Genomic DNA, 14396 nt, shown 5'->3' on the forward strand with positions numbered 1-14396 from the left:
CCTAACCGGGTACTACTCGCTGGAGGCATCAAGACCAAATTGCTCCACCGGACCGGGTACCAGCACCACCAACTCGTCCACCCGGCCGGGTGTTCCGTCGAAGGCGTGAGAGGGACCGGGTGATTTTTGGTCGACCAGCCCACCTGGTCGAGTGACACACCGCATGCAGCAGGGAGTTACACCCAGTCGGGTGACTTAGCGCCCATAAGTCCACCCGGCCAGGTAACATGACGCAGAAACTAAATTTTGTGGCCTTTTTTCTTGGAATTGGGGCCTAAGCTATAAATAACACTTTTTCTCATTTTTCTTCTCAGTTTTGATTGAATTAAGAGCTTGAGAGATTTGTTTCCCCCTTGAGGATTTATATCCAAATTCCTAGTTATAGGTTGTTCGTATCCATCAATTCTTAGTGAAACATGGATCAAGTAAAGGTAGACTTTTAGGCTTGTGGATCTCTTGAAGGTTTAGCCATGGATACTTGTTAGCATGGTGTAAGTGTGTTTTGCTTATTCCATCAATGACATTTATCTTCCTTTCTGTATTCTCCATTCCTTGATCTTCCATTATTTTAGCCTAGATTCAATATTTGTTGTTGGATCTATTTTTATCTTTTGCTTGCTTTTAGAAATTGAAAATTGCATTAGAAAAAGTAAGATCAAACATCAATTTGAATTTTCCTTGGGAAATGGATCTCACAATACTAGGATCCATATCATAAAATTTAGATTTCATGTATGTGATCCAACATAAACATATATAGAATCAATATTTACCCAAGCAATAGGAATGTAATCAACTGCAAACTTATATATTGTACAAACTCCAAACTATGATCTGTACCATTAGAAAATGTCATTATATGACAAAATAATATCAACATTAATTATCAACACAGTGTCAACGGTTGACACCATGTTGACATTGTATTGACATTGTGTTGAAATCAAAATCATGAAATTTTATACTGTGTTGACATTGTGTTGACGTTGTGTTACTGTGCTGAAAAATTCAGAGTTTGTACAATATATAGAGTTTGCATTTTATCCCTATCGATCACCATATTCCAAAAAAAAATTTGAAACACAGCGGAATTAAATGGAGGAATTGCGGTAAGATTTATGCTAAAATAAGAAATTATTACTATTATTCTTTAAAATGGAATGTTTTTCATGTAGTCTCAAAATTCTTTCCAAATACTTTAGGAAAATAATCACAACCTCGTATGCAATAGTAGTTATTTATAGAGAGAGCTGTTAATTATGTACGAGTCAATAATTGTGAGAAACTACAATAACATACTATAAGTACAATTAAGTTAAAATGGCAAATACAATTATAATAGGCAAAAATTCCCCAACAAATATTTATACTTCTATATATAATTCATAATTTGGTAGCTAGCCTTTTGTTGGGTTCAAACCATCCCATCGAAAAATTAGAAAATGTTGCATAAATATATAAGTGTAACCCTACTCTATTAGTATAAGACATTTTAGAAAGTGTCTCAAGAATAAAACAGTGAGGATTATACTTAAAGAAAACATTATAACAGTAATTTAATTTGAAATTTGGGTGTGTATCGTTGAACCATCACACCTTCTATTTCTATATCTTACACCATTTAGTTTAATTTTCAGATTTGATTAACCCGTTAGTTTTTCTCTTACTTAAAATCCACACTGGCCCCACTTGTTTTGAAGAGATTGTACGGTAAATAAACCCGATTTACAGTATTAAATTCATGCATTTGGCTAGATATATAAGAACATACGAAAAGTATTCTTATTTTTTCATTTTACAGTTCTCAAATATATCGTTAAACTAAAATATACAGTTCAAAACGAGAAATTATATCAAACTAAAGGTACTTTTATAATAATCTCACGACATCCTTATTCCATATGTTCAAACCAATAAATTTTTTGGAGTAATATTTTATATTATGTTCAAATATTTTCAAAAAGCAGTCAAGTGCATATAAACTGATATTAATATTACACAAAATTGATATATTTTGCATTATAAACTGATATGTCCATTTATGTTGTTAGTGGTAAAACTTACAGTTTATAAATTATAATGCAAAACATGTTTACAAATAACAATATATATAATTGGGCATATCAGTTCAGATATTTAAACCCGTATTCAGGTGAATGTAAAAAACAATTCGAGTTACATATAGTCGCCAAACAAACTTAACACTAGGATTTATTTGTATTTAAGGAGGGTAATCCTTAGTTACTTATATTTGTCGTTTCAAAGTTTAATAACTCAAGATGATGAATCCGCGAATTTCTGATGTTTGTAAAGAATGCTGGAAAAACGCAGATCACGACACAGAGAATTTACGTGGTTCGATTTACTGAGGTAAATCTACGTCCACGGGAAGAAAAGAGGGCAGAGTTGTATTGCTTGATCTGTTTTCTACAGCTTACAATACAGACTTGCTATTTTGTATTTTATCTCTAGAAAGCGAGAGAGTCTAACAGAACTTAACCCTATCTATCTGATCTAGGTTCTATTTATACATTGAACCAAGATCGTGGCATGCAGCCATTTACTAGGTAGTGGATGTCGTGGAGATCGTGGCGATCTTGCATGGGTCCACTATCCTGCATGAGTTAATGACTGCTTGACACCACTAAATAGATCGTGGGTGTGGTGGAGGTGGAAATCCTGCATGAGTCCACTGTCTCCTAGTTCGGTCGAATACTGAGACCGAACTGCTGAATTATTGCCGAGCAGCTTTTGCCGATCTGAGAGTAGAGCTTGATGCCGACCTGAGAGCAGAGTTTGATTGGTTGGCTTTTACCGAGCTGTAGGCTGGGGCCGAACTCTTTGGTTGTGCCGAACTGAACTCTTTAGTCATGCCGGACTGATACTCTTTAGTCATGCCGAACTGATACTCTTTCTTGGGCTTTACTGCTGTTGGGCTTGTTTAGTACGTACTCCATCACTACCCCCCCCGGAAAGCGAAGTGAATCACTTCGGCATTCTGGATAAAGGTACGGGGTAAGTTGATGTTTGTCTTCGGTCTTATGAAGTGAACTCTTCTTTGACCGGACTCGTCTTTGATCTGATGAAATAAACATCTTTGACCGGACTCGTCTTTGGTCTGATGAAATAAACATCTTTGACCGGACTCGTCTTTGGGCTGATGAAATAAACATCTTTGACTGGACTCGTCTTTGGTCTGATGAAATAAACATCTTCGACCGGACTCGTCTTTGGTCTGATGAAATAAACATCTTTGACCGGACTCGTCTTTGGGCTGATGAAATAAACATCTTTGACTGGACTCGTCTTTGGTCTGATGAAATAAACATCTTCGACCGGACTCGTCTTGTGTCCTAATTTGGCGAGTTTTATCGCTCGGATCGGACTTTCCGTTGTCCTAATTTGGGGATCGGACTTTCCCTTGTCCTAATTCGGCGAGTTTTATCGCGTGGATCAGACTTTCCCTTGTCCTAATTCAGGCAAGTTTTATCGCGAGAATCGGACTTTCGTTGCAGTTCGTTTCAGACGAAGTGCTTGATTCTTAAGCTGAATTGTGGTCTTGTATCCTCTTTAGAAGCTTGGACTTCACAATCGTTGGCTTATTGCAGCTCGTTTCAGACGAACTGCTTGTTTAAGCTGAATTGTGGTCTTGTATCTTCTGTAGAAGCTTTGACTCACAATCGTTGGCTTGTTGCAGCTCGTTTCAGACGAACTGCTTGTTTAAGCTGAATTGTGGTCTTGTATCTTCTGTAGAAGCTTTGACTCACAATCGTTGGCTTGTTGCAGCTCGTTTCAGACGAACTGCTTGTTTAAGCTGAATTGTGGTCTTGTATCTTCTGTAGAAGCTTTGACTCACAATCGTGGGCTTATATATGTTCTAAGAAGGGGATCAGCCTTTGAAGAACAAGATACCTCAGTAACATTTGTAAGAGACGACACGCACAGAGACAGACAAAACACACAGACAAAACGCACAGAGACAAATAAAGACCAAGCAAACCAAATAAAGCACATTGACCGGACAGGACTCAAGACTGACTGACCGGACTGTCTCTTACAAATGAAACTTCTTGAGGTTGGAAATGTGCCATGTTCGGGGTACCTGTTCTCCTGACATGTGAGCCAATTTGTAAGACCCTTTGCCGAGGACTTCTGACACCCGATACGGACTTTCCCCTGTGGGTTCGAGCTTGCCCAGCTTTTCTGCTCGGCTTACTTCGTTGTTTCTCAAGACGAGATCTCCCACTTGAAATTGCAGCTTCTTCACCCTTTGGTTGTAATACCGGGCTACTTGCTCCTTGTACTTGGCTGCTTTTATGCATGCCAATTCTCTTCTTTCTTCGGCAAGATCTAGCTCGGCTCTCAGTCCGTCGTCATTCATTTCTGCTGAGAAATTTAGAGTTCGGGGACTGGGTATGCCGATCTCCACCGGAATCACGGCTTCAGTGCCGTACACAAGACTGTACGGAGTTTCACCGTTGGAGGTTGTGGGTGTAGTTCGGTAGGACCATAGGACTTGAGGGAGATTTTCTACTCATTGTCCTTTGGCTTGTTCTAACCGAGCTTTTAACCCTTTCACCAGGATACGATTTGTTACCTCCGTTTGTCCGTTTGCTTGTGGATGAGAGACCGAAGTGAACCGCTGTTGAATGTTCAGCTCTTGGCACCAATTCTTGAACGTCTTGTCGGTGAACTGAGTCCCGTTATCCGAGATGAGGATGTGGGGTATGCCAAATCGGCACACTATGTTCTTCCAGACGAAGTCCAATGCCTTTGAGCTCGTTATCGTAGCTAATGGTTCAGCTTCCACCCACTTCGTAAAGTAGTCCACGGCAACGATTAGGAATTTCATTTGCCGAGGAGCTTGAGGAAGTGGTCCCACTATGCCTATGCCCCATTGCATAAAAGGCCAAGGGCTTTGCATAGTGGATAGATCGGTCTGCGGCATCCTTGGGATATTTGCATGGATTTGGCACTTCGGGCATGTCTTGACGAGCTGCACTGCTTCTTGTACCAAGGTTGGCCAATAATATCCCCATCTCAGAACTTTTTTAGCTAAAGCTCTGGCTCCGATGTGGCTACCGCACGATCCTTCATGAACTTCTCTGAGGATGTAGTCCGTCTCTTCTGGCCCTACGCACCGTAATAATGGCTGGAGGTAAGACTTTCTAAAGAGGACTCTTTCATGAAGTTCGTACCGAAGTGCTCGGCACGTGATCTTCCGAGCTTCTCTCTTATCCTCGGGCAATTGTCCTTGATCCAGATACTGCAAGATCGGCGTCATTCCGTTCGGCGAGCTGGATACTGAATGTACCTCGGCTTCATCAATGCTTCGATGCATTAATTCTTCCGCCTTTGAGCTCGAATCTGAGGCCAACTTACTTAAGGTATCTGCTCGGCTATTTTCCGCTCTGGGAATGCGGATTATCCGAAAATAGGAGAAACTTCGGCTGATGCTTTGCGCTTTGTCCAAATACTTCTTCATTCTCTCGTCACGAGCTTCACTTGTACCCAACATGTGATTTACTATAACTTGTGAATCACAATGGACTTTGAGAGATTTGACGAGCAGACTTTGCGCTAACTGGAGTCCGGCCAGGAGGGCTTCGTACTCGGCTTCGTTATTAGCAGTTGGGAATAAGAAACGAAGTGAATAAGTTACCTCGTGTCCGTCGGGAGCGATAAGTAGAATACCAGCTCCACTTCCCGTTTTATTCGAAGCTCCATCTACGAATCCACTCCAGCAGTCCGGCGGCTCTTCTTCGGATTCCAAGGGCTGTGCTAGTTCGGCATTGGCAGAATTTTTCTGTTCGGCAATGACAGGGATTGTTTGATCGAACTTGGCCTCTGCAAGAAAATCTGCCAAGGCTTGTCCCTTGATGGCTTTTCGAGGTAGGTACTCGATTGAGTGTTCTCCCAGCTCTATGGCCCATTTGGCGATTCTGCTTGATGCTTCTGGCTTGGTCAAAACTTGCCGAAGAGGCAGATCGGTTAAGACGCATACCTTGTGAGCATAGAAGTATGGCCGCAGTCTCCTTGCTGCATTTACTAACGCCAGAGCAATTTTTTCCAGAGGTTGATACCTTGTTTCTGGACCTCTTAATGCTCGGCTTGTAAAGTAGATGGGAAACTGCTTTGGGCCTTCTTCTCGTACAAGCACCGCGCTGATGGTTTGATCGGATGCCGCTAAGTATAAGAAAATCACTTCGGCATCTGTTGGAGCAGAGAGAATTGGAAGCTCGGTTAAATAACTCTTGAGCTCGTCAAAAGCCTTTTTCTGCTCTATGACTTCAGAGACGATTTAGTCTTCTCGGCAGGGAGAGCGTCAATAGTTAGGATTACTCCATCATATTGCGGCTCGTTATCGTCTTCGGGATCCTGTTGCCTTTTCGGATCCTGAGGAGCGCAGTTCGCACTTCCCTGCTTTTTGTTCCTTTTCGGCTGCTTGCTTTGGTATTTTTTTAACGTCCCTGCTTTCACAAGGGCATCAATACCTGCAGCCAAATGTCGGCACTCCTCGGTATCGTGACCGTAGTCTTGATGGAAGGAGCAATATTGATCCTGAGGTCGGCGCGCGGCCGATTTCGTCATCCGCCTTGGCTTTTCGAACATATCGGAATGCAGTTCGAAAATTTCCGCTCTTGACTTGTTCAATGGTACGAACTGAGCGGGCGGCTTCTCAGGATTGAGACGTGGTCCCAATCTGCCTTGTACCGGTGCCCTTTGAATTCTTTCAAAAGGAGTTCGGCGAGAAAACCTCTGATCGCTATGATCGGGCTTCTTTTCGTCTCCTCTAGATGAGCTGTCTAAAGACCGTTTTCGACGGTCTGCCTCATCGGCACGGGAGAACTGGTCCGCAATGTCCCACATCTCTTGAGCTGTTTGCGGACTGCATTCCACGAGCTTTCTGTAGAGAGCTCCGGGCAAGATTCCATTTTGGAATGCCGAAATGACAAGTAGATCATTGAGATTATCTACTTGTAGGCATTCCTTATGGAATCTCGTCAGGAAGTCGCTGATCTTTTCGTCGCGACCTTGACGTATAGAAAGCAGCTGAGCCGAAGTGATCCGGGCTTCCGCTTTCTGAAAGAACCTCCTGTGGAAAGCATCCATTAGATCTCGGTAGGATCTAATGCTGCCTTGAGGAAGGCTGTCGAACCACCTTCTGGCGTTCCCGATGAGCAGCTCGGGGAACAGCTTGCACATATGGACCTCATTGAGACCCTGGTTCGCCATATTATATTGATAGCGTCCCAGGAAGTCATGAGGATCCACCAACCCGTCATAAGTCATTGACGGTGTCCGGTAGTTCCGCGGCAAAGGAGTTCGGGTGATATCATCCGAGAACGGAGTCTTTAATGCTCCGTACATGACGAACCCGACATCTCTTCGGTACGGAGGAGATGGAGTTCTCCTGTGGTTCCGGTACCGAGGAGGAACAGGAACATGTCGGGGTTGAGGATTCTTTCTCCTGGAAGACACGTCACTACTGCGGTAGTGACTTTCATGCCTAGATGAGGAGGGAGAATCCGTCGTTGTCTTCTCCGGCTGTTGGCTCTTCTGCAGGAAGGTTAAGAACTCCTCCTGCTTCTCGGCCAAGAACAGCTTGACAGCTTCATTTAAATCGGGCTGCTGGGAAGACTCGGTGCGATGACTCCTGGAGTGGCTTGTTTCTTCTTCGTGAGAACCGGAGGTAGATGTCTCCCGAGGCCGTTTTTCAGACCTGCGAGCTGGACTAGCTTCCTCACGGTTATCACGAACGGTATTACGGGTAGTGTGTGATCTGGTATGCATTTTTTTTTGGGGTAGAAAAAGGGTCAAAAATTCGCTTTATCACAAATTTGGTTCTCTGTTTCCCACAGTCGGCGCCAGTGATGAATCCGCGAATTTCTGATGTTTGTAAAGAATGCTGGAAAAACGCAGATCACGACACAGAGAATTTACGTGGTTCGATTTACTGAGGTAAATCTACGTCCACAGGAAGAAAAGAGGGCAGAGTTGTATTGCTTGATCTGTTTTCTACAGCTTACAATACAGACTTGCTATTTTGTATTTTATCTCTAGAAAGCGAGAGAGTCTAACAGAACTTAACCCTATCTATCTGATCTAGGTTCTATTTATACATTGAACCAAGATCGTGGCATGCAGCCATTTACTAGGTAGTGGATGTCGTGGAGATCGTGGCGATCTTGCATGGGTCCACTATCCTGCATGAGTTAATGACTGCTTGACACCACTAAATAGATCGTGGGTGTGGTGGAGGTGGAAATCCTGCATGAGTCCACTGTCTCCTAGTTCGGTCGAATACTGAGACCGAACTGCTGAATTATTGCCGAGCAGCTTTTGCCGATCTGAGAGTAGAGCTTGATGCCGACCTGAGAGCAGAGTTTGATTGGTTGGCTTTTACCGAGCTGTAGGCTGGGGCCGAACTCTTTGGTTGTGCCGAACTGAACTCTTTAGTCATGCCGGACTGATACTCTTTAGTCATGCCGAACTGATACTCTTTCTTGGGCTTTACTGCTGTTGGGCTTGTTTAGTACGTACTCCATCACAAGACAATTTAGCTAATGAGGGTAAAGGTGGAGATTAAGGCCATCCACAATAGGAATAGCCCAGCAATAGCCCATCCATAGCCTAGCCACTGCTACATCATCAGCACTAAAAATCCTCCTGCCACATCATCAAAACAAACAAATAGCCCAGCAATAGCCCAGCCATAGCCTAGCCACATAATATCCACATCACTATTAACAAATATATACAAAATGAAATAATTAACAATCACACAATATACGAAATTTAATTTACGAGACATATACGGGAAAAATTTAATAATACTATTAAAAATTTAATAGCCTAGCTACTCCCGGAACTAGGCTCGTTGTTGAGATCCATTTCCCGTTGTTGATCTTGTACAGAAATTAAGATAGAGAGAGTACTCGTTAAAACAAGTGGTGCGAATGAAAATGACGAGCAAAGCGCGTATATATAGTGTTTCGAAAAAAAAAAATTTAAATTTCGCGCTAGGCGGTGCGCTGGGCGATCCGGGCACTACAATAGCGCCGAGCGGATCGCCCAGCGCCACGAAACCGCCCAGCGCTGCGCAGTTTCTCTCTCCATTCGTCCGCTGGACGACTGCAATAGACCGCCCAGTGAACCGCCCAGCGCCGGCGCTCGGCTGGGCGGTCGGCTGGACGCTATTGTGGATGGTCTAAGGCCATGACTTGGCGTAGCCTCAAATTCCGAAATCATCTTCTGATGTGGAATAACCTTTTCAATTCTGAACATTGTCACCAAATTGTGCACTAGCACCAACATTGCAAGTTTAGCATAGGTTCTCCCGGGGCATATTCTCGCTCCTCCTCCAAACGGGACGAATGTGTAGGGCGCAGGCCCGCTCCCCTCGAACCGCGATGGATCAAACTTCTCCGGATCCGGGAAGTATTCAGGGTTGTTGTGGGAAGAATGCGGAGTCCACAGCGTCTGAAATGTTATCGGTTATTATAAGCAAGAATTTTAAAATATTATTTTAAATAATAATTTAACTTATACTACAATAAAAGAATCCGTTAAGGATGTTTTTTATAATTGCAATTAAAAACGCTAATTATTTCTGTTTCAAAATATACCACCAACCCTTCAAAAAGTGTAATTATTATTAGTGTCCCAACTAACAATTATTGATAGAAGGCATAAATGGAAGCGTCCTTAAAATGCAAATATTTTAAGTTAATTTGTCCTTAATTTATGAGCGCTTTATTTTCCGTTCTATAATGTCATGTCTCGAATTTTTTGTCCTTAAATATTAAGTTTTTTGTAGTGTTAATAAAATGGCGAGTGTGCCTAATAGGGTTGTGATTCATACCTTCATTCCTTTAGGAATGGTGAAACCCGCTAAGGAGATATCGGCTATGGCTTTCCGAAATGTTCCCGGTGTAGTTGGCACTAGCCTATCGCTTCACGTGCAACGTTCCATGTGTTCTTCATATTTTCAATATCCTCCCAGGTTAGATTCTCACCGGGGGATTTGGATTTTGCAATCGCCTTTTGTTCTGTAGCAAAATGAGCATTTCAGAATAAACACATGAACTATGTAGGTCTAGTACTCCCTCTGTCCCATCATAATTGAAATGCTTCTTATAAACACTCATTTAGGAAAAATGATACTCTCTCCGTCCCTGAAATTTTGTCATATTTATATCATTTTTAGTAGTAGACCCCACATTCCACTAACTTATTCTCATTCACATTTTATTATTAAACTAATACTTTAAAAGTAGGATTCGCCTCCTACCAACTTTTTCAACCGACTTTCCATTAAATTTCTTAAAACCCGTGTCCGGTCAAACTGTGACAATATTTGGAGGACGGAGGGAGTATTAAATGTTGGTCATAGAAAATTGACTGTGATACAAAGATACACTAACCGGGCGTAATACAACCCAATGAAGAATGGAGAAATTAAACGGAAATAAACTGAATTGAAATTACAAAGAAGAATTCGAAACAATAAACCGTAAAGATGTAAGCCGAGTCGAGGAGTCCTCTTTCCGCAAGACGAGATACGCCCCGTTAGTGCTCTCAGATTGGTGTGTCGTCCCCAAAGATAAAACGGCTTCGTCTCTGAAGTAGCAACCCCGCTAGCAGCAGAGCTCCGGCGAACGGGAGTAAGGCAGGGGCAGAGCTTCGTCGGGAAGATTATGCAGAGAGGGAGAGAGCGTGTATGCAAGAATGCTTGTGTATGTTCTGTGTAGAATGCAATGGATGCATGCCTATTTATAGGCCAAGTCCACCGTTGTTGATGGAGTCAACAGCCATTATGTGTGTCATGATGGCTTGACTGTAACTGCCGGGGGTTATTGACTGGTGCACTAGCCATTGGGAGCTGAAGAGACACGACGCACCTGGACATGGTACACGACGGGATACACCATGGACCGTCGGGGTCCATCGGGGACCTTTTGTCTCCTGTTATGCATCGGGTCCAGCGGGACCTTTTGTCTCCCGTTATGCGTCAGGGTACAGCGGGAACATGACGTGGACCAGGACCCGTCGGGGATAGCGTGGAGTTTGGGGTGGTCTAAAAAGAACAAGCGGAGCTTGAACCATGCTCAACGACCAGCTCCAAAGAACAGCCCAAAGACCAATTGCCAAGGCACAAGGCACTAGGCACCCGACACACGGGTCACGGGTAACGGTGCGCGGCTCGCGGGCAGGCAGCTGCGGCGCGCGCGCGTGCGCGCGTGTGGGCTCTGTCACCCATCTTATTCGACGATAATTATTACACATAATAATTCATCTTATTAAATACTTCATCAAAGAAGTTTATCATCCCGATGTGGGATAATTAACACTTAGTTAATTAATCCCTTAGTTTTTCTCATAGCTCATTTCTAGCTTTATTGTGACCAACTTTAATATATTATTTCTCACTCACCGGGAATCAGATTTGAGAAAATGAATATACTACGGTAATCTATTCGGAACGTAGATCGACGCTATTGCATTTAATTTCATAAAATTAAATGTCTTGTAACATTTATTATTAGCCAAAGTCGTTTGACCAAGCACGATCCCAACAATCCCACACATGAGTGGAAATTGCCAAATGCATATGTATGCAGACACAAGCTCAACCCTCAAGAGGTATGTAAGCATAAGGATATGTAGTTTTTGATTTTGAACCATCCATAGTCAACATCATCGGATATACATGCAGACTAGTAGCGCGATGCTTTGAACTATTCATCCACGGCGTGCACCGAGACAATGATGTTAACTCTTAAACACCTCAACCCCATCCGTTCTCACGTTTTGTGTCCATTTCAGGCCTTGGACACCACTTTGGATTCATAAGTGTATTGTTTGAAGCGACCACACTTCACACTTACATAGGTGATTCCTCGTTAAGTATCTTGCCATACTTGGTCTCCTTGAGAACTTCATTTTAACGAGATCCTTTAGGGATCATTAAAAGTCATAGACTTAACCTTACCACTAGGCAAGTTTTTCAACACTCTATTTGTCACGACCGCCCTCACTAAGGATAGTAAAGACGGGGAAATCGTGACTAGGGAAGGGACGAAGGTGCAGGGAAGAAAAAGAGGAAAGCAATGAAAGACAACATCTTAAACAAAGCTTCAAAAGAAGAGTTTTAATCGATTAAACAATTAAGGAGCGGGTTAATATCTCAAGGTAAATAATGTTAAAAAGTAGTGTGGGGCAAAACGAAAGACTTTAACAAGAACGATTCGAAACACGGCAGCGGAAAAACAAGTATCAGAGGAGAGTCATAGGATGACGCCCATGTTTGAAGACACGACGCATCCGAGAATTCCTAAAGCTCACTCAACATCCGCCGCAACATCACCCCTCAACCTGCACATAAAGAAAAAGGATATGCAGGGCTGAGTACTTGTTGTACTCAATGGGCTCATGCCGAAAACATTTTATAACAGTTATGTCATCCATACCGGTGAACCCGAGTTTTATATGTAGTAAGAAATATCACGAGTATCACAAAAACACTTTTCACAGACCGGCCGGTCAAAACAATCTCCCCACTTTCTCATCAATCAATCAATCACATCCTCTTACCATAGTGCGACGAAAGTGTGGCCACACTATTCGCCCACGAGACCGGCCGACTAGCAAGGACGGCTCATGATCCCCTCTGTGTACACAGCCAGATAGGGTTTGCGGCCCTACTCAGACCCGAATTCGTTTATCATAGCCCTATAGCCTAATGGAGCGAACTCACAAACTAGGCATCAAGCACAATCTCAACATAGCCTTATAGCCTAACGGAGCAAGCTCAAACGAACTAGGCATCAGGCAACAATCTCAACATCAAAACAATCACGGCATGACATAACACTTTAAACCACCCTTATAACACCACACCATATTTTCGGAAAAATAAAGAGGTTTGAAAAGAAAGCCCACCTCGTTCGCTTAACAATTCACAATCCAACTTATGGCAACTCTCGTTCCTCGAGTTTACGAATACAATCACCCTTGTCAACGACAACACAAGTCAGCCTTCCACAGAATCATATTACCATGCATGTCCTATCGTTTCTCTCTCATCGTTTTTCTCAATTTGCCCAACCCAATGTTCGTCACAAAGATGGAAAAACACACCATAATATATTTCAACGTATCTCACGTGATCACATCATTAAACACGTTCCTTGGACATACATGCATCATATAATACTTTTAAACTTGAAAATAAATATCCTTTTATCAAAGCAGAAAACTGGCAGAACTGCGCGACCGTTTTATAAAAATCACTAAAAATTCACCCGACCTCATATGAAGCTAAATTTTGGTCACACCACAGAATACACATTCAAGTTCATCCAGACAAATTTTCACACTGAAATAACGTCTTTATTCAGTCAAAACAATAATTAAACTCTCTGGTCGGAACATAAAATTTCTGGCAGCACTGCGCAGTTCATTTGAAAAATTTACCATAAATTCATCCAATGCCCAAAAAGGCTGAAAATTTAACACGACTCAGAAGACACTTCAAATTTTCATCTAGTTTAAGAATCACATCAATCGGAGGTCATTTGGTCAGTCAAAAAGAAAACGAAACATTATTGGCGAGAACACGAGTTTCTGGCAGATTTGCGCAGTCAACTTCAAAAATTTATTAAAAATTCATTTTTCGATAAAAAGGCTGAAATTCATACGAGACACGGAAAACACCTTGGAGCTGAAGAACTCCCGGAGGAGAAATCCTTGAAAAAATCGTCATCTTCATCATAATAGAAGTGGACGAAATTTTCATAGTGAAAATTAATTAATTTCTGTCTCATTTATTCTCCTATATATAATAGTTCATATTGGGCCCAGTCAGGGATCTATGGAAGGCTTTGGATATGGGCTTCCCCACTTAGCTTTTTACTAATTAAATTGAACCCACAATTTAATACAAGCTTATATTGGAATATTACGAGCAGCCACTACAGACGTAATATTGAACTCCCCATCCAAATCCGAAATTACAAGTAATTCGGGTTTCCACTTTGTCTATTATTCATTTCCCGCGCTTAAGATATAAATGCCCATTAATTAATTAAAGTCTGCTATGGACTTAATTAATTAACATCTTATTAACTCCAAGAGTAGACTTAGCAAGAAACACTTATTTATTATTCATAGAGTAATAAAACTCCAACTGGCCAGTTTCCGAATAAAAAAACCTTGTTCAAGCTCCTCTTGAGGACATTATCAAACGAGACTCACCTCGTGCGCGATTCAACATAATAGCAATCCTAGCACCGCTAGATAATGATCACCACTACCCAATATACCTGGATCGTTGGGTGACGAAAAACCCGCACCTTTGGTAAGTCAAAGTAGTAGATACTCAATATCGTATG

The 14396-nt window shown here is 42.3% G+C and overlaps 1 pseudogene; it reads right to left on the reverse strand.

Annotated features, from left to right (window-relative positions):
* Nucleotides 1–12: 12 nt before the first annotated feature.
* Nucleotides 13–9987, reverse strand: LOC121781381 (annotated as a pseudogene).
* Nucleotides 9988–14396: the final 4409 nt, after the last annotated feature.

This window comes from Salvia splendens, chromosome 20 (genome assembly GCF_004379255.2).
Source record: "Salvia splendens isolate huo1 chromosome 20, SspV2, whole genome shotgun sequence".
Classification (NCBI taxonomy): domain Eukaryota; kingdom Viridiplantae; phylum Streptophyta; class Magnoliopsida; order Lamiales; family Lamiaceae; genus Salvia; species Salvia splendens.